General features: G+C 36.1%; 1 protein-coding gene across 7 annotated transcripts in view; it reads right to left on the reverse strand.

Moving 5' to 3' along the window:
* The window catches only part of DLC1 (DLC1 Rho GTPase activating protein), a 214348-nt gene that overhangs the window by 98944 nt on the left and 88589 nt on the right, over positions 1–26815 (reverse strand). The gene's annotated exons all lie outside the window — the stretch shown is intronic.

A 26815-nucleotide genomic window follows, 5' to 3' on the forward strand; every position in this document is an offset into this window, starting at 1 on the left:
TACCAAATTACAGAATTGAGAGTTTTAACTTTTGACAAAGGGATTTTAGCTCCCTTTGAATTTCTTCCTAAAAATAATTTTTATTTTCATAACATTAGATAATTTATTTCACACTTTCTTACTTGTTGTAATTTTCTTTTTTGGTGCCTTCTCAGTTTCCTTCATTTTCACTAGTCATCATTTCCTTTAAGAGAAATCATTATCTCATTCTGATAATGAAATGAAATGTATGGGATTTGCAATAGTGTAACTGAGGGAATAACTGGCTCACCATCTATTTAATGCAGATCATAATTTCTTCCCATCTAGGCCTTTGTCTTTTATCTTTATAGAGCCTCTGCAAATACTAATGTCCTGTATGTGTCTTTGAACAAAACAGAAGAAAGTGATTCCTATAGTTTGCAGTTGCTTTCCTCATTACACCCCTCCTTCTTTCTGAGGCTGGATGGAGAAAGAAGCAGACAACTCTCCAGAGAAATTCAATATGATAACACACTCTTATGTGGTTGTGGTTTTTTTTTTTTCCCCTTTTTTTTTTTTGTGTTTTGTTTTTTTCTTAATTATTATTCTTGCAAAAATTTCTGGTGGAGCAAGTGCAATGCTTGCACAGGCAAATCCTGACACAGGCTTACATAGGCAAAGGCTGACATGATGACCAGAGCACAACATATCTGTTTTGAAACATGTATACTGTGTTCAGAATAGATCTGCTGCTGTTGCTATGAGTGAAAAGCTCAGAAGAACATGGTTCACTTTTAAATGAAGATGCAGTAACTGATAACCTAATCAGGAGCTGAATTTCTCTATTTTAGAAGGCAGCAAGGGTGAAGACAGTCTCAACAAGATTTTAATTACCATTGGCCATGGCTATGCTACCAGCAACATAGCCCAGAAAGAATGGATTTATACAGCAAAATAAATGATACCAAAGTTTTGACACATCTCAAGGTGGAGTTACTTTGAACTATGTCTACCTGCATCTTGTGAATGAAATGAATCCTCAGGGTTTTATGATTGGGTTGGAGATCACTGGCACACTACCAGGGTGCAGCTTTTGGCTTAGTTTCCTTTGAAAACCATCCAGTTTGCATGCTCCAAGACTGCTTGGAGAGATGAACCAAAGAGTGGATGTTCGGGGAATCTTTTCAAAATCATGTGCCTAGTCCAGGCTACAATGTCAATAAAAACATGCAGACCATTATTCATTTTAGAAGCTAAAACAACTTTTAAGAATTTAAAAATAAAATCAGCAACATACTTATATTTCTAATTAGGGTTTGATTCTTTGAGAGTTACTGTGGGTTATATTATGTATGTTGACATAAATATATTTAAAACATTTTAAACAGTTCTTACAACCTGTTCTACAAAATGGTGTGGAAACTGGCAAAGGAGGAATAACTGTGATGAAGCAGAGAAATACTGCTGAAAACATTTGTTTGTGTGATGCTACAACACAAATAAATAGGTATTCTAAGTAAAATTTAAACATCAGAAAAATTTTAATGGGCCACGGGCAGATAAATAATTGATATAGATTGGCAAAAAATATGGATAGAAAATAAAAAATTAATTTTAGAAAAGGGTTAGACAGAGATATAAATGGGGAATACAGTTAAAAGCAAATACATATGATCAGCAAAGTAAATCTGAGATTCATGACATTCATTACAGTCACAAAATGAGGTAAGAATTTGCCATGCAATATGAAAGCACATAATCTTTAAAGATTTTTCAAATCATGTTAAAAGATTGTATTGGTGCAGAGCTGTGCTGCCATCTCCATTCTTGTATAATTTAAAAAAATGACCCCATGTGGAACAATACACTCAGTTTTGCTCTGCACCTCTCAATACCCACATGATGCTGAAAAAGCATCTACTAGCCCAATGTACAGGCAACTAGCTGTATAGAGATGTTACAGCAAAATGCATGCAAAAATAAGCAAAGTCCTAATCCACCAACTAGCATCTAGATAAAATTCATTCTATCTTTTGGCTTCACTCTGTCTGGAAACTTAAGAATGACCACAATCAGACACAGGTTTTTGCATTTGAAGAATTTTGGTGTTGACTACAGTCATGGTGCAGTCAATACTCCAGCTATATTCCAGAATAATTTCATTTTATTCAGAATTTTCTGTTTAATGGCTGAGATGAAAAAAAAAAAAAACCTAAAAAAGTAAATTCTTGAAAAAGACATGGGTCAACAAAGGTGTGTGCTGAATCAAAAATAATATGAGGGGTTCTGAAGGACAGGGCTCTGTTGCTGACAAGAGGGGATTGCAGCAGCTGGTCTTAAATGGGTGAGGTGATAGCACACCCTCAGGAGAGAGACCGCTGCCCACTTCATGCATGAGGAGCAGCATACACATCCAGGAAGTCTTTGCGTAATTCCAGAAGCAAATATTTAGAGGGACCAGACCCTACCTTCCCTGCCCTGCCAGCCCTCCCACCAGTTCAGACCAGCTCCACCCCTGACTCTCCCAGGGCAGTGTCATTCCTGTCCCCCAGGCCTGGCCTGCCTTGGGACTGCAGCCACTGACTTGTCCCACTTCTTGTTTTGAAAATATTTTTAGAAACCTCTTGTTAGCATAAGCAAAGCTGTGCCTCTACAATCTTCCTTTCAAGGTTGAATCTACTTGTAAAGTGCTGCTCAGTGTTCTTGAACACATAATTCTCAAACCAGCCATGGGCAGGAGGCAGAGGCTAATTCCCTATAACCTTTCCCTTGCTCAGCACTTCCAGCTGAAGTACCTACACTTGGCAAACTTATCTGTTTTTTGTCCTTTAGTGGTTCCATCCATACTCTGGTCTGCAAACATAATACCAAAGATCCTTTTTGCTCTTTAAGACAAAAATGTATTAGGTACTGGGATGGACAGGAACGGAGATATTGTTTTTAGTTCTGGAAACTAAGTCCAGCTCTCAGGAAATAAGCTAACAATTGCACAAGCCTTATGCTCTTAAAGCTTGCTCTAAAATACATTGACTTCTCCTCTGACTCTTCATCAAATTCTTATGTACATCTCTGACTCTTCTGTGTGATTCTGGCCCCATGAGTCTGGAAGGATGTATGGATCCAAAATATGCCCAAGTAGTCAGAGGTACATATTTTTTTAAACATGATGCCAGTTTGAGTTTTGCTGTGACTTGTCTAAACTGGAACAAATGGTGTGGCAAATCCAGAGTGTCTTTGCCAAGTGGTTTATGCAGCCTGCCTGATCTGATGCATGCAAACATCTTTCCCCTTGTTAGAGAAGCAAAAAACCAATGCCATAATTCTCCAAAAGTATCACAAAACAAAAGAATGATTCAGAATCGGAATTTTATATCTAATTAAAAAGGGCTACTGGGCACATGGCATGTGTCATTGTTTCATGTCTCAAGAGATGTCTCCAAATGCTATCTAGGAGACCAGGCTCAGAAAGAAGCACTTTGAATTTTGAATTTTACTTGTGCTGCTTTCCAAAAGAAAATCTGGTTCTGCAATATCTGCAGTATTTGAGAAATCTGATATGTATCAGGTTAAGTAGCAGCCACAAATCAGTGAAGATTTAGAGAAATTCCTATGGAAAGACAGGGAAATAAAATGTATTCTGTTAAAACATAAACATTTCAGTAGAAGCTTGACAAATCTTAACAAAAGTCTTGATATGACAAAGCCACATTTTGATTCATTTGGATTTTTTTTTTAATCTCTATTTTCCAATTAGGTAAATTAAAAATATTCAGAAGTTTCATTTAGCACATATGTGACCTTTTGTAACTGTGCAAATATCTGGGCAATTTATCTGTCCATGGTCTCAATGCTATGTGTCCCACCATATTTTGCATTCAGAACAGTCCCCATTTGACTCCTGTCACCACCGTGGTGTTAACATTTGAACAGCATAGAGCCTAAATGGGTGCAGTCATAGTAGACCATGAGAGAGTAGACCAACAGAGAAAGTCTTCTGAGTGCCCTCCATGTCAAGAGGACCCTGCCAGGCATCTCTGCATTCTCCTTCCTTGTGGTAGGAGAGGGGTGGAGAAGTCCCAAGAACAATCGCTCCCTCTCCAGGTGACCATGTTGCCTCTGTACACACTGCTTTTGCAAGATGTACGTGCTTTTTACTCTCATTCTATGGTCCAGACCTGTATTTTTGAACAACAGGGGTGTATAACTTTAAGAAAGAAAACACTCAAAATCCACCCACCCCAGCAGCAGTACATGATGCAAACTACAGCTGTTGTTGTTTTCATGAACTTTTTGATGTCTTAACCTTGAATCCTTCTGGTGGAACACTGAGAAGCTCTTGTCAAAGTATCTACCTTAATTAGCTTTTGTTGTGAGTTAAATACATAGTAATGGGCTTATATAAACTGAGTAGTGTAGCCTTCTAATATACATCCCTGAGTCTCAAATTAAACATGATCTCAAATAAATATTAACAATCTTCATGGTGTGATTATGGCCCTGCTTTGTAAACAGCCCCACAGCTTAATTAGAGTTCTGTGCACTTCAAAGTGTAAGCTTATCTGGCTGTTTCTGAACTGCTGTCTCACTATCACTGTGTGCTCCAAGAATAATAAATAAACCAACACAGGAACGCAAAAAGAATTCCTAATCACAGCCATAAATACAAAATAATTATTAAGTGAATAACATGAAAGAAAGATGTGCTTCCAGTTTCATTTTCACATCATTCCATTTTAACCTCTTTTTAATGTTGCTGTCTATAAACTATCCTTAGGTTATTTGAATAAAACCAAAACCAACTCACAAGTTCTGCCCCTGCAGCCAAATGTTTTCTGAAATACCACATATTGAAGAAAAAAAAAAGACATTAGTGCTGGTGCCACAGTTTAAAATTCAAGTGAGAAAGGAAGTGTTAAAGCTTCATTCTGTTTAGCCATATGTGAGGCACCTGCTTAGAGAAGTTTATGGGAGTATTAATCTATGGGAGTGTCCAAACACTTCCAAATATCTAAACCTGAGCAACAGAACTGTCTTGGTTATAAAATAGTTGATGGCTATAAGCTGTGAACTGAGATTAGTTTTTAGCATTAGCCATGTGTTATGCTTCACCACAGCAGAAGAGCATTAAACAGCATTGTTTCTCCTTCCTTCAGTGACCTGACAGGCAAAATGCCCATACATAGCTTTTTTTTAGCTGAGTAATACATTATAACTTCACTGGTCCCATAGCTGGACATAGAGCAGGATGAATACGATTTCATAGAATAAAAGGCATGGCAGAAGGTACTTCTTTCTTTCTAGTAGAAATGCAAATTAGGCTGTATGTGAAATTGTAGTAATAGAAAAGTACAGAACCAACAAAAATATCCCCAAACCCAAAAAACCAGCCCAACACTTCCAAAAAACCCTCAACTCACTAATGTTACTGCCTATTTAAAATCTTCTCTACCATCTTGTTTCATAATTGGAAATTATCCTTTCCTCTCTTCTTTTGTTTCTCTTTTCCACTCTCTCTGTCCCTCCTGGTCATACTAAGATGTCAAGTTCCTTACAAATCTTCCTCTTCAGACATCTCATGTACAAAATGGCACAATTAGATATCAAAGAAATAAAGCCTTTGAGCTTGTCTGCAGTGACCAACATAACCAGTGATTATTAATAGAGCAGATTTGGTTCAATGACTTCTGTATACTCTAATGGTGGCAGACTGGCGTCTGTACAGAGCAGGGAGCAGAAGGGGAGAGTGAGGAGTGTTATGTGAGCTGGACTCATCGAAGTCAGAGGGTGAGCAGAGGGAAAATTCAGAGTACAGAGATAATTCTGAACAGAGAGATCAAAGAGAGGCAAGAAATTTTAAATCAAAGAGAAAGTTCCAGTGCTTGCAGGGAAAAATGGAAAATGCTTATTCCTGAGAAGATTTAGTGAGATTTAGGGGTTTCATGTAAGTCATCTTCAATTATCTCTGCCCTGTATAATGTGTGTTTTATTAAGTGATGCAAAGAGGCAGAGTTGTCTCCCTGCCTTCTCATCCCTGCTGCTGCCACTGCAGCACTGTGAAACACAATCTCTGCAGAAGGTTTGTTACTGTGATGACAAGCAGGATGTAATAACCATCCCTGAATTTCTGGTTTGTGGCCTCATTGGTAAAGAAAACAACAGAAAAAATGTAATTTTCATAGGGAACAATGACATAGAAAGTAGGATCCAAACTGAATCTAAACTTTTGCATAGGTATTGGACCAAATCTTCAATAGATTTAAAGATTTCACTAATTAAGCCACTGCTGGACAGTTTGCTAATGGTAACTTCTCCTTGTGTCATTTTTTGTGCAAATGTTCATTTACATAATTAAATTGGGGATTTATTTTTAAAGGTGCTTAACTTCCTCAGACTCTGGGTTTCTGTTTGATGCATCTTCCATGCTTTAACTCTTTATTCTGGAGTTGTTTGTGACATGACTTCTTTGAGGTGCTTTATCTGTGTATTCATAATAAAACCATTTTTTTTGGGAAATGAATGAGAGGATATGTTATTTTCCTGACATTGAAAAATTGTAGCAATTTATCCCTATATAATTGACAGTGATTTGGTAAGGCAATGTGCTCTTTTGTAGGGATATTCAATTTTCATCTTTCTGGAAGTTCATTTATGGGAGTATTTATTTGTTGTAGCCATTGACAAGCCTCTGAGAAATTATATTTCTCAGCAGTTCTGCAACTTTGGATGTTAGTGACCAACAGCCTAGAAGATATTTTCTCTCCTGGGTTATGTACAGACTGGCAAATATTTGCAAACACAGCTCCAGGCTGCTGCCAGCCCTGCAAGATGAGGGAGAGAACCAGTCTCTCCCAGGCTTTTACTTGCTCCACCTTCATTTCACTGAAGTGTGAAAAAGGGTTGGCTCCTCATGAAACGTTAATACAGAATGAGGAAGGTTTTCTAGGGTCAAGAGGGAGATGGGTACATACTGCTTGGTGGAGAGACAAGAACACAGGGAAGACAGGGGAAGAAAGTACCTGTCACCTACTGTGGTTTTAATTGCATACTTCCATTTAGGAATTAAAATTCAGCCACTACATATCTAGTGAGAGCTTTCCTTGAGTTCTGGTCTGATGGAACTAAGTAAACATAATTTCAAACAATTAGCTTCTCTGCACTGAGCAGATTTTTTTTTTTTTTTTCAGAACATTGTCTACAATTAGATTACTTTTTCTAAAAAAAAAAAAAAAAAGAATCAGGAAGAAAACCCATGATTCCCAAATGTTTAATACGATTTTTCGATTTTTTAGGATGTCTTTCTTTTGGGGTTTGTTACTCGAACTGAAATCTTGCTGACTACAAGTTCTAATGCCTAACCTTTAAAATATAAATAATCTAATACTTTGCTTTACCTTTTCTAAGTTTAATATATCACAGATGCTAGTTGAACCTTTATGGGGACTGTGTCAAATTTAATTATATGGAAGATTAAAGTAATCATCATCTCAACTGAAACATACTTTCTGTTTTCCATAATAAAGCCTTTGTGAATAGTGAATGTACACAGCATGACATAAAATCTTACAAAAGAAATCTAAAACTCTTGCTAAAGTTATTATTAGATGTTAATGTTTCATATTTACTCCATGAAGTTAGCAACACCATTATTCTAGAAAATGGATTTCTCCAAATCTTTATTTATTTCACCGCTAATCCTCAAAAATTGCTTTTACATGAAATTTGCTGTTCCTGCTGGCATCTTTTTTCAGCCATGACATATCTGCCTTCTGCAGTCCCACTGCAGCATGTGGAAAATCTTCACTTAGAGTTCAGATTATGACACTAGTATTTGAAGGCTGGCTGTGGAAAAATAGTGAGCTTGGACTAGATGGTTTGGGGAAAGGAGGTTGACAGGATACAGCAGTATTTAGTCTGTCTTTTATGTCCTTATACTAGTTACTGGCTGGCAAGTTCCCCTAAATTATTTTAGTATGTCATTTTGTTAGTATATGTTTAGCAAACTGTACACTTCATAGTCTCAAAAGCAAGGTGAAAATGTGACTCTTGTGTTTGTAGGGCTGGCAGACCGATCTGTATTTTGCTATATCTGACCTAATATTTTTCTATTGTCAAATAATTTTGAAAACAGACATATATGGTGGCATCCTGATATGATGAAAATGATCTACTCTGCTCTTCTTCAGTCTGAACAGACTTGTCATTTCTTGTTAAAAAGATATCTAGATGATGAGGATCAGAGAATCTAAAATTCTATTTGCCTTCTGTAAATATAAAGTTTTTAAAAACATCATTACAATAGTGAATTTATGCAGTTCTGAAATAAAAAAAGAAATATGAGTCTTGTACTCAAGATCAATGAAAGATATTAATGGCTCTGAAAGAATCCAAATTAGGCCTTGAAAAAATGTATTTAAAATAGCAGCTGCAACACATACATGGAAAAACTACTTACAAATCTTGATGCGCACTAGAATCAAGTGAGTACAAGTGTTTCTTTAAGTGCTTCATAGCAGAAAGGGGGAGGGAAGCAATGAAAGACCTGGTGAAATATAGGAGAAGTTACTTCATATTTATGAGTAGATGATGTAGAAATTCCTTGGAAAAAACTGGTATTTGGAAGAAGGGAATAAAACACTCCCAAAGAAGCTGAAGAAGAAAACAGACAAGAAAACAAGGCTTACACCTGAGATTGATAGGTTAAACTAATACTTTAAAGGCTTATTTATTAAAAATAAGGTATTGCAGTAATGGTGAAAGGATAATGTCAAATATTACAACACTGAGAAGTGTGGTAAAATATATGTAATTTCTTCTTTACTTTTTCTGAAGTTTTCATCATATTTTTTTCATGCATCTATATTATGAAAAATAAATATTATTTACTTTCCCAGGATTTCCATAAAGAGCAACCAGACATACTCTGTTTGGCACAAATAAATTGGTTCTCAAATGCAGCATGTAATTTTAGTCTCTCCAGTACCACAAAGACATAAACAAATTTTGAAAGTATTCAGATAAAAGCAAGAAAAATTATTAAGGGGCTAGAGAATTTGATTTACAAGAAAAGATGAAAACCTCTTCTGCTCAGCCAAATGACAGCTAATAATGCAAGGGAAGAATAATGATAAGAGCCAAGAAGTATTTAAAGCATGAGCACATCAAGGAAAGTGTGGACATGTTTTAAAGCAGTACAAGGTTTCAAAACACAGGGTTGGTATTGGGGAGGGTATTGTGTTTGTGTATGTTTTTCCTCAAAACTAAGGCTAATTAATCTGTGGAGCTTATGTATGGACAAAAAAATATGTGTGGAAAGGAAAAAAACCCTGTGCAAATGTAAAACAGGATGACACATCTATCAGCTGTGATGCAAGTCCTCGATGTAGTATTTAAACACAGGAATTAGATCAAAATTGAAAAAAAAATATTTAATATGACAAATGAGCAGAATAATATTAGGGGAACCCTATATCAGTACCACAGTACATAACTTCTTTAGAAAGAACATTTTCTGAAAGTAGGTTTGCTTTGCTCAGAAAGTTTTGTAGTTCCTTGATTACCTGCTACACCTTCCCCATGAAAAAGGACCAGCTACTCAGACATAAAATTTGTCATATCAAAACTTCAGTCATAACTGAAAGTTTAATTAAATTATAACTGGATTTTTTTAAAATCAGCTCAGCCCTGTTTGCTGATGCTGGCAACTTTCTGAAGGCATATATAATAAGTGTGTCTTTAGGAGATATTTGAAAGATATCCAGGAGATATTTTTGAATGTCATTGGTGCTCTATAACACTTTATGGATAAGGAACCAAAATAAGGAGAAACATTAAAATTCTTCAGATGGCATATTTAGATATCAAAACTTAGATGCTGCTAATTTTTTTCAATCCAAACTTACTACCCTTTAGTCAATACTAGAAAAATTGCATATGGAGGCATTAAATATTTCCTTACATTCAATGAAAACTTCCACAACAAGTTATAGGAGAAAATATACTCTTGTACAACAAGCAACTATACCCTTCTAGTTTTGATGTACTTTTCTTAAAAGACTGATTATAGACTGTTTGAAATTTAAAGTGAGCAGCTGTCAGTGTACTGATAAAAAATTTGAGCTTAGATAACTCTCTATAAAAGTCAGGAATAAAACAAATATATTTCAAAAGGTCAAGACTTAAATATAAACTGTATATCAAAATGCATAAGAACAACCAAAAGGGCAACTAAACCCCAGGTTTTAATATAAGTCCTTCAATACTAAACTTTGAAAAGCTCTGTCCCTATCAAGTCATGATGGCTCTGAATGTCAATTAATAGGACTAGATTAATTTCAACCTAATTAACCTAGTTATTTGATGCTGAAAAACTCCTCCTCTATGTAAGAACTGTAACATTTCAGCATCTGGACAACCAAATTACTAAAAAATAAATTCTAGCACCTAGGATTAATAATAATGTATCATTTAAAATACATTTCAGGAATATTTTTAAATACATCCTTGACAGATACTGAAAATTATTTTAGATCAAAGATAAATTAGGTTTTAGATTTTGGCCTTCAAAGTTTAAACACCTTTTAGTAGTCTTCATCTTGCGGAATGATGTAATTTTTAAAGCTTACCATGCCTTGGAATGAGAAGACTGCAGAAAAAGTATTTTCACTTTAATTTCAACTGAAGACCTTCATATGTACATTGTCCATCTGTGCCCATGCATTTTGTTTTCACTAAAGTACTGCTGATCATCAACCAAAACAAGGTGTCATAGTTACCTATGATGTATAAAGCTCACCAAAATCTACTGCATATTTTGATCCTCAGTAGATATGGTTTTTCTCTCTAAAAGGCATTATGAAGTAAATGTAATATATCCAAAAGAAATATCTTCTATTTGACCTGGGAAGTTTAGATTGTATCAATTTTTTAAAACCTTGTAATTTCTTCTGTAAATGCCTTGCTCACTTGTCAGATTTAACTTCATGCTAGTTGCAAAACTCCATAATCTGTTGAAAGTTAGATGTTTCCATACCCTTTTATGGAAAAAATTGACTTCATCACATTTTTGTGCATGGTTTGTAAAGACATGAATGAATCTGTGAAACTCAAAAAAGGTCATGCAATCCTTTACAATTACTATATTTATTTTATCAATGACAGTCCCATGAAAGGAGCTCTCAGAAAAATAAGGCGAGACCAGCTCTTAACTCCTAATATCTACCAAGCAAGGAAACTCAAAAAAGGCCAGGTAAGTGTGGGGCTGAAGCTTGAAACAAAGAACTGAACTGTGCATTAACAGCAAGCACATGCTGACCTTAGGTCCACTCTGCTCCTCCTTGCCTGAGAACCGATGTCCTGGATTCCTGTTGGGCAAAAAATGCTGACTTATTCTGAAATTCAGTGTCTAGTGTTACTGTAAACACACACTGCTTTTACAGTTCCCAGCAGAGCACTCTCTGCACCAAGGTTACATGATCTTTATATGCCTGAAAGCTAATAAAGGGTGTTAATGGTGGAGACCTCTGTTAGGAATGGTGGCACTTAGCAAGAAGAGGAAGGACTTGAGCATGATGATATATCAACAGCCTATGTAAAGGCATGGTTTGATTGTGAATGTGTGACATAACTTTGGAAATGCTAAAGGATTGACATAAAAATCAGTTCAGCTGAAACAGATTAGGGGACCAATGTCATGGGCATAGTACAGGTTGGAGAGTCACAAAAGGCAGTGTAACAGAGGCAAGTCACACGTACCAAGAGTCCAGATGAGGATGTCTGTGCAGCTCATATAGGCCAACACAGCAAACACAAGGGCAGAAGAGGAGATGTTTAGTCTGCAAAAGACAGCCTGTAAAAGTCTCAAACTTCTGAAGGGACTCCAAAGTTTCTATTAAATAAAAGAGGCTGGTTTAGTATCATCTGAATGGCTGTGTAGCCACATAGTCCTAGTTCTTGGTCTGTTAGAATTGCATATTTTAGTATTTAAATACATTTTCTCTACCAAATTCTCAAAGTTTTGTGCAGCCTCTTTAAGGCACTTATTTCCCAAGACACTAGCAGCAGAAGGCTGCTGCAAGAAGTATTTCATAATTCAAAGTCTTTTTGCCTGTGTCCCTTGTTGCACCAAACTGTTCTCTCATATGGTACTGGGGAGGCTGTTTGCACAGCTTGTTGAAAGTCAGCTCATTAAAACAACATAGGGTAAAAAATAGACCTAATATGAATCATTTCAATGATCCAGTTTACAGCAAATGGTTGAATTCCTGAACTTAGAAGGCAGTGAAATAAAGTTGGGGATGCAACACTGTGACTCACCTTCAAAACAAAGCTCTCTTTCAGGGAGTTACAACTTTAAGTCTATTTGTGCTAAGGTGAATCACAGTCTGGCCCACTGAAGACATGAAGAGGGATATATATATTTTGCAAACATAGCAGATTCATGCATCATGAAACCCAGGAATTATTGCTTGAACTCTAAACCAGATTATAAATTCCATTTAAAAACTGACAGCATGCCTTTGAACACAAATCCACATTGAGATTCGTAGCTAAACAATTAGGATAACTTTTAGAGATGTCTTTCTCAACCTTTCAGGTAGAAAGACTTCCTAGAGTCTGAACATACTACAGCTGATTGCTGTAACACCAAGAGATGAAAAATGAAGTAAAAATGAAGTATAGACACTGCAAGAATGTGAAGAGAAGTATTCAATTCCCCTTGAAGTGCTGCATGGTCTCCAACTGGTGAGCTATTCCCTATGAAATATGAGATAATTAAGCATGCTCACCTGGTTGCATGTTGAATGAACACTCTAAAAGAACCATGAAAAAATGCATACGGGAAAGGTGGACAAAGGATACAAGACATCCACTTTATGAGAATCAGTAGACTCTATTGGCTGCTATGTATGCTAATACAGGAATGTGCTTGTGAGCCTTTGTAGGTGCTACTGAATGAGGAAGCTTCATTCCAGGCTCTGGTTCAGACTCTAAGTATCCTTTCTGGTCAGCTCTTGCCAGGTGGACAGTTCATGACAAATAGCCCCAGGGGTACTAGATTTCTTTTCTAGCTGGGAGGAAAAGGAATGGAATGGAAGGAATGGAAACTTATCAAAGAGAAACTATGAATGAAATGAATTGTTGAATAGGTGTCAAGAAAACTTTAGCAGTAGATGGTAGAGACTAACTCAGTTTGACAGCTTATCATAGACTGAGTCATTGCTTTCTGATGATTGTGCTAGTGGATATGAAAATGCTCTGAAAAATGAGCTGGAAAGCCTCCTCTATTCAAGTGACACAACATGACCTACAGTAAGATCCTAAGCTATTCAAGATGACTGGAGTTAAGCCAGAAGTATATATCAAAAAAGTAAGGAAAGTGATTCAAGAAAAAGAATGCTGGGTTTGTTATTTTTGTTTCTGTGTAAGCTAACTAAAAATATATATTATTAAAAAATACTGGACACACTACAAAAAACTGATTGGTTCATTTAAAAACTTTAGCTATTCTAGAAGAATTAATTGTCCCTTAGAATGAAGATGTGAGTTCACAGTCAGAGATCTGGCAAGCTAGTTGGGGTCAGCGTTGGAACTGGAGGCTGCAAACAGCACAGGCCTTCCTTGGGAAAGTCCACCAGGAGATGTTTGGGGTAAGGCAGTGAAGATAGAATGGCTTGGAGAAGAGCATAGAGTTGAAGGGCCTGAGGACGGGACCCCAGCTCAATCCTGATTGTTGAAAGTGGAAACAAAGTCCCTATTTTTTATGAAATTCCTTTGGGTGTTAAATCCAAAAAGTCCCAAAATGTCCAGAATAAATTAGAAGGGTGGATAGGAAATGTAACCAAGTCTCAATTAAAATGAATCAGTGACCTACAGGGTTTAGCACATTCATTCATGAATTAATACTGCTGTCAACATGAATCACTGCAGCCTAAGCTACAGAGCAATGTGTGTCCTTTCAGGGTTAAATATGAAAAGATTTACTGATTTTGGACTGCAAGTTAGGCACTGTGTTTCTCTCAACAGACCCACAGCTGGCAAAGTAGGAACTAAAAAATATTGTACTGCACTTTCAAAATCATTTAAAGATAATCAGATATTACAGAAATTATGCTAGTTTAATCATAATGGCATACCTATTTTCTAATGTCATTGAAGAGCAGAACCATGACTCTTTGATTTTCTTACTATAATCTATTTGGATGCTCTTCAGGAATAAACTTTAATTAAAATTTTATCAACTTTTAAATTTCCATTTGGTGTTAAGTGCTCCTCTGAAATTATTTTATCCATCAGTTAGAGTTATATAGGGTCAGCTGATTGTCTCTGTGTTAACATACAGATATTTTTAATGTCTGGGAATATAAATTAACTTTTTCTTGATCAAGGTAACTTGCTCCAAAATTTTTACTATTTATAGCATAAACCAGAGAACACAGCACACTTTTCTTGTTTCTTTAAGGACTGTTCTATGAATGGGTGAATGTCTAATTGCTGCAGGCTCAGGAAAGTAATATGCTTTTGAGTTCACTTGACAGTCACTTGACTGAAGCAGTGAAATCTTCTGCTTCTTATCAGTGAGATCTGCTGTTCAAAGGTCCATTAGAAATAAAAGCAAATTCCATCTGGATTCCTGCTATGTGAGGGCATTGGTAAGGCAATGCTTCCTCAGTGTTGATAGGGTCAGGATGTTAAAAGTGGGGTGGTTTTCTACTGAATTAATGTGGAGCCCTGTACCTGAGCTTCTTTATTCTGTCACACGCAGAGGCTTTCTCTAGTTTTTTTCTCTAGTTTCATTAATTTGTTGTTAGGTTGCTGATAGAGTGAGCATTCATGCGGAAAATTTGCATGCAGGCTATAATTATGGCTACAGTGACTTCCACTTACCTCTTCTAGTAGCTCAGCATGGTTTGGGAGTGATAAGTGGCAAGTGCTAAGCATGGCTCAGCATAACTCTGCCCATTCCACAGGTTGTCCCAGAAGAAGGGGAGCACTGGAGCAGCAAACTCCGCTACAAAAAGCTGCTCTACAGGGAGGATAATTTAGGATAGCTGCTAATGCCTACCATTGTCAACCACACCTTTCTTTACAGTTATGCCAGGGATTACCTTGCCCTGTCATTTAGGGAAGCAGCTGAAAGTCATTTGTGCCCCACTTTCCAGGTACTTGTAACAGAACAGCAGTATAGCTAATTTTCACTGTTTTTTTCTTTTTTTCCCATCCTGAACTAGTAACTGTTGCATGATAGGTAAACAATTAAAAGGCAAATGTGCAGTTATCAGATCCAGTTCTCTGTAAACAAAAAAAAAATTAATTTCCTAAATCTCCTTTGCAGCAGAAGTTCAAACTTAAAAACCTTGAAGTCAGTTTGTCAGAAGGAGGGAAAGTGGAGAGAGGAGATAAGTGAAAACAGTGGTTCAAGTTTTTATGCTAGAATCTCACTGAGGTGTATTTTCCGTGCATTACAAGAGGTTAAAGATCTTTCCCTGAGAGGAAGATTTGCTCATAAATTTTTATTTGAATCCTCTAAGCAAGGACTAAACCTGGAGAAGTCTGTGGTAGACAAAGGATGTCAGAATGAATTAATCTCTTTGACCTTTCTGATCCAGACCACTCAATGACAGTAAGTGTGAATCTCCTACCTGGATCTTATCTTCAAGCATTCATGGGTCTTTTCTAGAAAACTACTGAATGACATGGGCTAAAACTCAAGCAGGAAAAATAATAACTAAAGAACTGGGACAACTCTGTGCCTGTACTTGAGTCCTTCTCTTGTATAATTTAGTTTTTCAGATGCTGCTGTGTGACTATGTTCTTGAAACAGGCGCCCTTTAAGTGACTGGATGTGTGCACTTCCAGTTATTTTTTATTTAGCCCATACCTTCTTCTGACAATACATATGAAAAAAACGTTTGTAACTCAGCCCACAGCTCCTTTAACAGAGAAAAAAAAAAAATATCCCAGTTTTGGAAGTACTTTGGTTGTGCTACTTTGTTTCTGTCATAATTATATTTCTAAATCTATCTCTTGGATTTCTAAATACAGAGGCAAAGAGTAAGCAATTGTGTAGCCAGAAGGGAATACAGGAGGCAAATATTTTCTGGTTGTCTGCACTGCGTGCATTTGGCCAATACTTAGTTCAGATTTTAAGCAGTGCTGCTTGTGAATGGTCCGTGGCAAACAGGAGATTTTGATGCTGGATTGTGTCTAAACTTCTATTTGCTAAAAACAGCTACAATAACAAAAAATGTTCTTCTCTGTTATCTTTGACAATTACAATTTTTGATCTCATTTCAATCTATTAAAATAATTGTCCACACTTTAGCATGCTTCAAAGATACATTGTCCTTTTTTTTTTTTTTTTAAGTTGCTTTATTTTTGAGGATTTACTTTGCTTTGTTTAGGGAAACAGGTAAGGAAGCATATCTCAGGAAATTAAATTATCACTATATCTTTAAGTGAATTGGAATGCTCTTCCATTGGAATTGGAATGCTCCTGAGGGAGAGGTTGAAGTTAGAATAATGGGAACTGGTGAACAAAGCACCAAAAAGCATGAAACCCCAACACAGATGAAGCAAAGATTTTCCAGATGTGGAATTTTTTTCTATGGATCAGTAGAGTTAGCTTAACTTACTTAAGCTATAATGATTATTTTGAGGAAAAAAAAACATGGCTCATTTCTTATCTCTCAGTATTTTAAGATAAATAAATGCAATTTACTTTGCTGAAGATTTTTATCTAGATTTGCTTTATTAAAAAACGTCTGTTTCTTATTTGTCTTAGTTTGGCTAATGTGGCATACATTGCCTCTCTGGAAATGCCTTTGAAATGTGTTGCAAAAGTTAATACATGTAGCAACTTCTTAGATTGGAAACTTTCTTAGTACATTTTCCAATGTTCATTTCCTCATTAAAGACAAAATTATGCCAAGTTTTGATTACATCTGCAATATATATATATATATATATATATATTTACAGTTTTTAGTATGTTCTTTAGTTATATTTGTGTTTTTTTAATTTTTCTGACATACACTCATATTTTTCTCTTTGCAATTTACTAAACTGAAGAATGGCATTGACTTTATTCTGATCATTGGTTGGTTTTCTGCAAGTTTTAAGATCCCTTTAGCTTTTGATAGAAAGTTTCCTAATATGTAGATGTCTTTTGCTGTTGCTGTATAAGTTATATAGGATTCTTAATTTGATGATGGATAATTGATACTGTTTCCTGGGGGAAAACCATGCCTCTTAAAAAAAAAAAAAAAAAAAAAAAAAAAAAAGACCCATGAATAAAAGTATATTCAATGCACATGTTAAGACTGAATATTTAGTATACTTTTAGTACAATTACCAATTTTGACCCATTAAAATTAAACTCAATATTTAGAGAATGCATTGCATTACTAATTTGGCATTCTAGGCAAGTTTTGATTTGGTATATAGAGAATTATGATTTGGGTAAGTCCTGCAAAAGTTATTGGTAAGAACTTTTATTAATTTTATTGAAGAAAGGGTTATGCTAATCAATTTCTCTGTTACTAGTTTGTTTAGTTTTTTTCTAAAGCTGTGTATAACTTTAGCATCTGCAGTCTACTGAGGTGAGGAGCTCCAAAGCTCAGTTCTAGATTGCCTCCCCCTGTTTGTTTTGAATCTGCCAACCCTATTTGATGTCCTCTCATTCTTTTACAGGAAGAGACAAGCAATTGCATAGAAAAGTCAAATGTTTATCAACACAGAGTGATAAACATGTCCAGTATGGTACTGGGACACAAAAAAAAGAGATGAGGTGCAAAAACTAAGTGTTGAAAAGAATGGCAGGTATTAAATCTGTGGCTGAAAAAGCCAGTACCACTTCCAAGCTAGGAGAAGAAAATCCTCCTCTAACTAGCTTGCCAGGAACAGTGTCTTCTACATCATCCATTGCTATTGTCTGACCCTGCAACAGCTCATTGAATGGCTGCTAAAAGACATTTTCCTACAAATGCTAGGCTGGATCCATGGATCAAAACACAGGGCCAGACCTAAGTCCTAAGGGCATTCTGTATAAAAAGCATTAGTCTGACATCTTTTAAAAGAGGGAAGAAATTTTAGGAAAACTATATAGCTTTCATTTTCCAGTTGTGAGTGGAATTCACTGATAATGATGAATTTATACCTGATAAAATTGATTAACCTGATACACATGATAAAGTTGTACCAGACCAGGTATATGGGTTACAAATGTGGAGCAGACACTTGCTGACACAAAAAATGTTATCCCACTCACAGATTAAGTATGAGCTATACCACCAAAACAAAGCCTTGGCCTTCTCTGAGCATCCTGTAGTTTCATCCCTGTTTTGAGTGCCTCCCATGGTAACTACATGAGAAAAATATTTCTGGTGTATTGATGGATTGCACTGTAAACATTATTTTATGTTAACCAATTGATAGATGAATTCTTGACTAAAGTATCAGTCTTTCTTTTTCTTCCTTGCAATAAGAAAACACATCCCATGATAACACTGTAAATTAGACACCTACCTAGAGGATGTTATAGTTTATTTAATACTTTTATTTGCCTTTTAACAGATATTTCAGCTGTTCTTCTCTAATTTCAAGCCTGTATTTTGATATGTGCTAAAATCCATGGTTACTTTCCCCTCTGCCTTTCAATTCTGCTCACAGACAGCTACTGAGATATGATATACCTGGCTAGCACTCTGAAATTGGTTACTAAATATTTCCTCTTCTTTTAGGCCAATGTACAGCAGCACGTGCAACTCAATCCAGAATAGACTGGGATTTTAACTAATGATCTAAATTAAAGAGAATATTCACATGGAGAAACTTTCAGAGAAATCATATTAGACTGGGATTTAGCTAATCTCTACTTCCCAACTCAGTCCAAACTCATGTGACTAGAATGATCATCTGAATAACTCATGGTCTGAATGGTCATGAATAACTCCTTGCAGATTCATAGCTTAGAGAACATTTGGCAGTTTTGTCTATCAATAAACTTTTTTTTTTCAGTTACTTCTAGATTTGTAATACTTATAAATTAAGCAACCATTTCAAGTAGTTATCTGATTCTTCCTAAAATATCACGAAGGGGAAATCCATTAACAGTCAAAATGAATACAGAGGTAGATTGACAGAGGTAATAAAGCATGAAGCAAGTAACTGACTTTACATATAAGAATTGTACACTGGTGCATTTTAAAGACCATGAGCATTTACTACATGTTAGAGAATCATCATTTCCTGATATGTGAAATAGCAATCTAATTTTACAAGAGTATTTGGAGAGAGGATTTGAGAAAATGGTTAAACTTGATGACTAGATATCACAAGCTATTTAAAATCTTCAGGATTATGAAAACACTTTTTGTCAGTGTAGTTGCTAATTTCAGTTTATAGATAATAAAATGTCTAGCTGCTCAGGCTGAACACACTGTGTGCAGAAGCCACAATTCTCTCAAACATGACCTGCTATAGCAGAAGACATTCAGAGCACAGGTTGACATTTCCATCAAGGATAAAATAAACCCCAGTCTGAGCCACCTGGGACACTGCAGTTACATCCAGACCTATCACTGTTCTGCAAAGGATGCTTCTGCATCAGGAAGACACTTCTGTGTGCTTTTGGGTGTTTCTCTCTGAAAACCTGAGTTTTCAGCATGTCCTTAGGGAAATGTAAATAGTCATGACACAGAATCACAGGTAACTAATGATGTCTTCTCATCAGAAATCGAAGACCTCTTTCTTTTCCCTAAGAATTTTTGAATAGCAACTTCTTATTCTAGTAAAGTGAGCATGTAAGTACCTTATACACTTGTAAGGAACAAAAAACAAGCTCATGTTCCAGTGGTTTGGAACTGAAGCCATTTCTTACCCTTCTGTTTTATCAGACACAAAAAGAAGTTAACACTTAATTTTAAGTACTCTAAGCTCTTCCTATTAAACATGGTTTAAAATTTTTCAAGTTTTGTTTTGGCTCATCTTCAACAGCTCTGAAACAATTCAGCAGTTCAAGTCCTATTTTCAAATATGAACACAGGAGCATAATACATTACAGATGTTTTGAATGTTGTCTAGGAACCTGAAGAAGGAAAGAAGAGCATCTTAAATTTTTCAGAAATGACCAGGTATCATCATAATTTTGTGCCATGTACAGACTTTACTGCCCAAAAATAACCTTGACGGGGAATTGGTGCAAAATTACCAGGGGTCACAGAGAGCTTGTTTTTCATCTTCAGGTACCTAAATAGCTATTAAAATATAGTCAAAAGTTAATTCTAAAATTTGACTGTAGGCACCTAATCTTTTCAGAAGCTGCCTCTATTTCTGGACATTGAAAAAGAAAGACCATCACCTGATTTCCAAATCGACAGTAACATCATTACTTTAGAAACCACAATCTCATGACAGCATGTCAGTATCAATTAGGACCACGTGAACTAGTTCACATTTCAATTGAATCAACACATGTCTTTGCCATGAACTCAGTCTGAAGAAAATTAGCCTAGAAATAACTTGATTAATTGGTTATCACCATTCTCTGTTACACTTGTTACAGCCAAAAAAGGGAAGAAAGAACAACTTGATCATGTTTGATTTAAAAGCTATTTTTGATCAGGGACTACCTCTTTTAGAATGTTTCTGATGTGCAGTTCAAAAAGAGATTACAATGTGGCCTGGGTAATATAAATGCTACTGAGTCACTGTGTAACACATAGCTAACTTTATACTGAGAAGCCACTTGATTAACATTAATTTTATGACACTAACCAGAATATACTAAGTACCAGTTTACAGTCTGTTTGGTGGTGTTCTAAAATCTGAACATATTATAATTACTTATAATGTAGTACAAAGTTGAATTGCCTGAAAGTAACAAATTCATGGTTTCCTGCTCTATTTTCTGTTTTGACAACAAAGAGCACAATTACCACAATATGTTTGTTTGTAAGTTGGTATATTACAGTCTGTAAGGGTGGGTAAATAAATGATAAAAAACCGGCTGGAGAGCAGCTCTATGGAAAAGGCCCTGGGGTGTTGGCAGACAGTGAGCTGTGCATGAGCCAGCAGTGTGCCCTGGCAGTAAAATGAGCTGGCAGCAGCCTGGGATGGATCAATAAAAGCATGGCCTGTAGATGGAGGGGAGGGATTATCCCTCTGTGCAGTGCTTGTGAGACCACACCTGCAACATTGAGTCCAGCCTCAGGGTCCTCCCAACACAAGAAAGACACTGATAAAAGGGACGTGCAGGGGACAGCCACCAGGTGGGTCAGGGTCTGGATCACTTGGCCTGTGAGCTGAGGCTGCAGGACTTGTTCAGCCTGCAGAGACGGCTTCTGGGGTCCTACCAGCAGCTCCCAGGACTTCACAGTAGGGCAACAAGCAGATGGAGCTGGACTCCTCATACTGTGCATGCGAGGATGACAGAAGAGGAGAGGAGGAGACAAGAGGCCTAAGCTGAAACCAGAAAGGACCAGACTGGACATCAGGAAAGTCTCCTCTGTGGAGACAAGACAGCAGTGGAGCATGCAGCCTACAGAGGTTGCACAGGCTCTGTTCTTGGAAGTGTTCAAAACTGGACTGGACAAAGACTTGAGCAATCTAGTCTGCACTCAGGGCTGGCCTGCTTAAACAGAAAGTTGGAGTAAGAGCCTCCAAAGAGAGTTATTCTTTGAATAACTCCTTGAAGAGAGTTATTCTTTGTTTAAGTGTATTTCACTAATAGGTGATAAAGTCTGTTATATGTTCTTACAATATAGCAATCTGTGATTAAATATCATTAATATCAAATATCTTTAAAATAATTCAGTGCTAATGCTTGGGATTTTTTATAATCACATAATTTCTGTGATAAGAACAACTTGCATTAAATAGGGAAGCACACGTTGCCTTAGAAACACATTGGATTGAAAGGTTTAGCACGATGGCTGGGAGCAGTAATCACTCAGCTGGTTCTATATAAAATTTTATTCCTATCAGGGAACTATCTTGATTTGAATAAGATAATTTTATTACTTAAGAAAAGACATTAAACTGGCAGAGGACTCAAGATCTGATTGCTCACCACAGGAATATAAGGCACCTGGGTACAGCTTGTCTCCTCTAAAATGATTAAGGACATTTGAATAGTTATCAAATAAATATTTAGAGTTGTTTCCATAATTAACAAAATCATCGAGAAGCCTAGAAAGATATTATGACTAAAAAAACCCTAAAGTGTATAATAAAGTATATTTATGTATAACACAATATAAAAATAATGGCCTAGCCTCGTTACTAGCCTGAAATAATTCAGTTAAGCTTCTTTGTCTAAGCATTTAAGGATGTAAATAAATGAGATTATATTAAAGATATGAAAAAAATTAAACTCCTTTGAAGATAACAACAGCATATTTTGATTTAAGAAGCCCTTACAAAAAATGTAAAAGCAGGTCCATACTAACGGCCCATATTTCTCCACAAAGTACGTGGGGAAAGAAAATAGAAGCTGATTAAGGAATTTTATGCACAACAGGTTCTGCTAGTTCCCAGATACTGCAGAGGAACTTAGTCATTATAAAATTTTTTAATGGAAATATTTTTAGCGTTCCATAAAACACCTGTTTTTCAGTCCAGGCTGGTACCTGAACTTTTGTGTCCTTCTCCAGTGGTGCACAGCCTTCTTATCACTGGCTCCCCTCAGAGCACATTCACACTACCTGACCCCAACCTTCACTCTTTAAAACTAGCAAAAGTAATGTACTAGAGGCAGCCATGAGGAGTTTTAGGCATCATCCTGCTTCTAGTGCATTTACCATGGTTTGAAGGGGACTTCTATATGAAAGCTGCAGTCCTAGGACCTCCTATTTCCTCCAAAACATAAGGAAAATTGCAACAGCACCTTTGGCTTCTCACAGTGCTATGTTTTAAAGTTTGTATGTTTATGTCCACATGCCAGTGAATATAATGTGACTTTTAAAGTGAATTAATTTATTCAGAAGAACAACTACACTAGTGTGTGGTTAATAAGCCACTAAAAACCAAATACCAAAAATCCTGACATCAGCTACTTTACTGCATGTAGAAAAAAATAAAGAAAACTAAACAACCAAAAATGATTAAAAATCTTAGCATGAGAGGTCAGCTTTCAGTATCTATTGGCACCATCATTTTGTCTAGTAATAAAATGAATAGCAATGGAATAAAAATATATCTATCACAATTTTTAGTGTTTGGTAGCCATCCATACATTTTCTGGCAGAGCTTCTAAAACTGTTTTTCAGTATGACAGATTGAAGTGAGTGCTCACCTGACATTGTTATTTAGAAAACAAACACCAAATTTTATAAGTGTTGCAACATTGACAAGAAAAAAAAAAAAAAAGGATTACCTAACTAGAAGCTAGACTTCATACTAAGGTCTCACAAAAACTCTAGTAAGATTGTTCTACTAAAACCAGATAAAACACTTGCTAAATGGAACAATTAATAATTCATTTTCCTAGTTTATTCCACAATACTGGCTAGAGTTATTTTAAGGCAGCCAGAAAACTAGTAACTGTGCCAATTACCTTGTATTTCTCTCCAGTTTATGTGGAAACTGATCTCTTGTAGCCAAATTGAATTTTGTAATGTTTGCTCTAGATTCAAAACAGTTTATATATGCATGAGCCCTTAATGACTTTATGAAAAAAAAGCATCTAGTGAATACTGCTCATAGAAAAAGTTGCTTTCTCTGGATCTAGAATATGTTTGTAAAATCTAGTGAAGATTGTTTTTCCCTCTTGACTAAAGCTGCAGTTAAATTAAATGGAATGAAAAGACCTCTACCTAATGAACCAAGCATTTGGTCTTTTATGTGCCATGTTACATGATAGTGAACCTGTCGTACTGGATTTTCCAGGTCCTCCTGCTGTGAGTTCTCACAGACAGCCGACCCACCTTTCATCACTCCATCACCTCCTGCTCTGCAGCTCATCTCACCATGGGGCTGAGCACCAAGTGAACTCCGCTGCCTGACACTGACAATTAGAGCCTGTGAGAGGAAAAACCCTGCCATTAAGGCCTCTTTAATCATCTCTGTATTTTTCTTCCTTCTGAATCAAAAGACAACCAGGAAAATTAACACCAAAGGAGAATAGAACTGTACTTCATTAAATAGTGCCTTTGCCAGAAATCTAGAATAGATGCAGGAAAAAAAAAGAGTTGTTCACTGCTAGGGCCATATTTTAATACTGACACTGGGGAGTTTCTTTCAAGGACTATGCAAGCAAGAGATCCACTGATCTTTTTTACTGTGCTTCATGTTTTATCCTCCTGTTTGCCTGCTGATTATCAAAACACAGATGAGAAATGGGCTATCAAATCTGTTCTACATATCATGGTCTGACACTTTTATTTGTGCTGAAGTAGTTCTCTATAACCTACTAGTTAGAGACAATACTGAGATTTACCCAAAAAGGCTGTGCACTTTTCCCACAGCATATTTTTATGGCACAAGGGGATATTTTGATGGAGTCATGAAAACTCAAAAGCTTGTTCAATTGCTATTCTCACTTATTTATTATAATGCTGAACATTATGGACCAATGGTGTTAATATTTACTTAAAATTTGTTTAGGGCTAGACTAAACCTTCTGCCCTGTTTATTGATAGCATATAGTTCCATCACCTCAAGAGAAATAAGCTGTGCTAGTCTGTGACCAGATGTGGATATTTGCTCTGTCCCTCCCACTGGCTCTGTTGTAGCAATGTTTCTGAGCCACAAACAGAGTTCACTATTCCCTACAAATATTTGAGGATAAATTGAGAAAGCATGAAGCAGGTACACAAAAAGGCTTAGGCAATAATTCTAATATTGGCTTAAAGTCATTTCACCTTTGTTTTGGGAACACTGCTCCAGAAACGAAGTTAGCCCTGAATTAGGAAGCGTACAGTGGGTTCATTGTACTGAATATCGGTATCTGTGTCAGGAGCTGTCTCGAGTCTACAGTTAGTGGAGAGTTAACCAATACCGTTCATGAAGTCTCATATGTGAATTACCTCAGTAAAACAGATGCCGATATACGGCCATGTGAACCAAAGGTTCAGCTGCTGATTACTTTTAGACTATAAATGGAGTCAACACTACAAACCCTGACACAGACACCTCCATTATTGAGAGGTGTGCTAAATTCTCCATCCTTCAAATTTCTTCACAGTTTTTGGGCAGAATTGGAGAATATAAATCACAACAGTCAGCAAGGTAAGTAAAGGCATGCAAATATGTAATTTATGCAAAAGAAAAACAGATGAATCTGAAAAAATAGTGTTTTGAATCTGGTTTCTCGCTTGGCTTGCATCCTTAATGTAGGTGCCAACATTACTAGTCCTGAGTCATCTCTTGGATTCAGCCACCATTTTCTCTGACTGTGCATACTGCTTGATCTTTACCTCAAAATATTATTTTGAAAGATTTATTTTTTCAACATTGCCAGAAATGTCAACAATATTGAGACTTCTTAAACATGCATTACTCAGAAATAGCTGATGCCACAGTACATCAATTGCAGTGCCCTAATTCACACAAGTGGAAGCAATCGTGTACGTGTTTAGGCATGGTCAATGTTCTGCTCAATATACTGATCATTTATAGATTTTTCCCAAAGGCATTTTGCAATTACATGTTTTACAGCGCTTTCCACTATTAAAAAAAAATTGTTATGCAACTCTTGAGCTATTAATTGACAAAAGCAACAATGTTTTCAGATGTTTGGCTTTGCTCCAAATCTAAAAATGGTATGGTAGTGTTTTGGTTTTTCTGATAAGTACTCCATCTTATGGAGTTTATGTTTGATGTCAAAATTTACTGCTTGTTGGAAAATACATAAAATTGAAAAAATATTTAATTTCAAGGATTAAAAAATGTTGTAAGCATAATCAGTAATGTGTGAACTTCTAAGGTGCTTAGTCCATTTAAGGATCTAAATGTTTGGTTGCCTATAGGAAAACATTTGAAAATATCAAGGTGTCTGGAGTCTACAGAATAGAAAGTCTTGTTAAAAGAGGGTTTTATTTCTTTATATATAAAATTTCTAAACCAGGAACATTGTAATAATAACCTTTCTACTCTCTTGTATTATTCCAGTCCCAAATGGAATCAAATAGTGTAAGTAGACCAGAGGGACTTACAAGAGAATATTAGTTCAAATTCTCAAAATGAGAAAAGATGTTTCACTAGAAACCTGAGTGCATTTCTATCCAATTGTAATACAAGGTCATTCAGTCTCTTTACCTATGAAATTATTAGCTTTGCCAGCAATAAAATAAACAGCTTCTTTTTGTTCTGTAATATTTTGTGATACATTTTAGTTTGCTTGTGCTAATATAAACTAGAAAACTTTAGATTGTTGTTATTTCCAAATAAATATCAAAATCAGTATTTCTTTTGTTCTCTTACAGCAAATAAGAAAATATGTTATATTATTTTGAAGGCTTTCGTACCTTAGGTATGTCTTTGTCATTCATGACTATAGGCAATATCATTCTGGTGAAGTGGAAGCAGAAATGATCAAGCACTGCCAAGTTACTTTGAGAAGCATGGGATCTGACTATCTGAATCAAGATCCAGTTGAACTTGACTAAAATAACGCTTCCAGGCCCTAGAACCAAGACATTAGGCCTGATCTTGATAATCATATCTCTCATGCATTCTTAATATTGCAAAATAACCCATTTTAACCTCAGGAACTCCTGAGCTGTAGAGTTAAATGAAAGCCAAAACTGATTAAAAGGCAACCACATATTCATTCTCAGTTTAGCTTGTGCTCATGTGCATGGAAATGTTAGCAAACTGACATCATGTGGCATGAAGTTCTACTTAATATTTGTAATAT

Source organism: Taeniopygia guttata, chromosome 4, assembly GCF_048771995.1.
Source record: "Taeniopygia guttata chromosome 4, bTaeGut7.mat, whole genome shotgun sequence".
Lineage (NCBI taxonomy): Eukaryota > Metazoa > Chordata > Aves > Passeriformes > Estrildidae > Taeniopygia > Taeniopygia guttata.